Genomic DNA, 2,500 nt, shown 5'->3' on the forward strand with positions numbered 1-2,500 from the left:
GTGTGTGTGTGTGTGTGTGCATATATATAAGTCTCAGTGTCTGGGCTTTGATGTGTGTGTGTGTGTGTGTGTGTGTGTGTGTGTGTGTGTGTGTGTGTGTGTGCATATATATAAGTCTCAGTGTCTGGGCTGTGGTGTGTGTGTGTGTGTGTGTGTGTGCATATATATAAGTCTCAGTGTCTGGGCTGTGGTGTGTGTGTGTGTGTGTGTGTGTGTGTGTGTGTGTGTGTGTGCGCATATATATAAGTCTCAATGTCTGGGCTGTGGTGTCAGTGTGAACATAGAACATAGAACATAGAACATACAGCACAGAACAGGCCCTTCGGCCCACAATGTTGTGCCGATCCTTTGTCCTCTGTCAAGGACAATTTAATCTATACCCCATCATTCTCCTTTATCCATATACCTATCCAAAAGCCTTTTGAAAGTCCCTAAAGTTTCTGACTCAACAACTTCCCCGGGCAAGGCATTCCATGCCTCGACCACTCTCTGGGTAAAGAACCTTCCCCTGACATCCCCCTTATATCTCCCACCCTTCACCTTAAATTTATGACCCCTTGTAACGCTTTGCTCCACCCGGGGAAAAAGTTTCTGACTGTCTACCCTATCTATTCCCCTGATCATCTTATAAACCTCTATCATGTCACCCCTCATCCTTCTCCTTTCTAATGAGAAGAGGCCTAGAATGTTCAGCCTTTCCTCGTAAGACTTATTCTCCATTCCAGGCAACATCCTGGTAAATCTCCTCTGCACCCTCTCCAAGGCTTCCACATCCTTCCTAAAATGAGGCGACCAGAACTGCACACAGTACTCCAAATGAGGCCTTACCAAGGTCCTGTACAGCTGCATCATCACCTCACGGCTCTTAAATTCAATCCCTCTGCTAATGAACGCTAACACCCCATATGCCTTCTTCACAGCCCTATCCACTTGAGTTGCAACTTTCAATGATCTATGCACATAGACCCCAAGGTCTCTCTGCTCCTCCACATGCCCAAGAACCCTACCGTTAACCCAGTATTTTGCATTCATGTTTGTCCTTCCAAAATGGACGACCTCACACTTTTCAGGGTTAAACTCCATCTGCCACTTTTCAGCCCAGCACTGCAACCTATCCAAGTCCCTTTGCAGACGACAATAGCCCTCCTCGGTATCCACAACTCCACCAACCTTTGTATCATCTGCAAATTTACTGACCCACCCTTCGACTTCCTCATCCAAGTCGTTAATAAAAATCACAAACAGGAGAGGACCCAGAACTGATCCCTGCGGCACGCCACTGGTAACTGGGCTCCAGGCTGAGTATTTACCATCTAAGACCACTCTCTGCCTTCTATCAGTTAGCCAATTCTTAATCCAACTGGCCACATTCCCCACTATCCCATGCCTCCTGACTTTCTCCATAAGTCTACCATGGGGGACCTTATCAAATGCCTTACTAAAATCCATGTACACCACATCCACTGGTTTACCCTCATCCACTTGCTTGGTCACCTGCTCAAAGAATTCAATCAGGCTTGTGAGGCAAGACCTACCCCTCACAAAACCGTGCTGACTGTCCCGAATCAAGCAGTGTCTTTCCAGATGCTCAGAAATCCTATCCCTCAGCACCTTTTCCATCAACTTGCCTACCACCGAAGTAAGACTAACTGGCCTGTAATTCCCAGGGTTGTTCCTATTCCCTTTCTTGAACAGGGGCACAACATTTGCCACCCTCCAATCACCTGGTACCACCCCCGTCAGCAGAGAAGATGAAAAGATCATTGCCAGCGGCTCTGCAATTTCATCCCTTGCTTCCCATAACATCCTTGGATATACCCCGTCAGGCCCGGGAGACTTGTCTATCTTCAAGTTATTCAAAAACCCCAACACATCTTCCCTCCTAACGAGCACTTCCTCGAGCTTACCAGTCTGCTTCCCACCGTCCTCTTCAGTAATACACCCCTTCTCATTCGTAAATACCGAAGAGAAGTACTCATTCAAAACCTCACTTATCTCTTCCGGCTCAACACACAGTCTCCCGCTATTGTCCTTGACCGGACCTACGGTCCCCTTAGTCATCCTCATATTTCTGACATACGCGTAAAAGGCCTTGGGGTTTTCTTTTATCCTACCCGCCAAGCATTTTTCATGCCCTCTCTTAGCTCTCCTAATCCCTTTCTTCAGATCCTTCCTGGCCATCTTGTATCCCTCCAGAGCTATGCCTGTGCCCTTTTTCCTCAACTTTATATACGCATCCTTCTTCTTCCTAACAAGACTCTCAACCTCTCTTGTCAACCACGGTTCCCTCACATGACCATCCCTTCCCTGTCTGACAGGGACATGCTTATCAATGGCCCCTACTATCTGCTCCTTGAAAAAGTTCCACATTTCGACCGTGCCCTTCCCTGCCAGCATATGCTCCCAACTTATGCTCCTCAGTTCCTGCCTGACAGCATCATATCTACCCTTCCCCCAATTGTAAACCTTGCCCTGTTGCACATACCTATCCCTCTCCATT

Source organism: Heterodontus francisci, unplaced genomic scaffold, assembly GCF_036365525.1.
Source record: "Heterodontus francisci isolate sHetFra1 unplaced genomic scaffold, sHetFra1.hap1 HAP1_SCAFFOLD_158, whole genome shotgun sequence".
Classification (NCBI taxonomy): Eukaryota; Metazoa; Chordata; class Chondrichthyes; order Heterodontiformes; family Heterodontidae; genus Heterodontus; species Heterodontus francisci.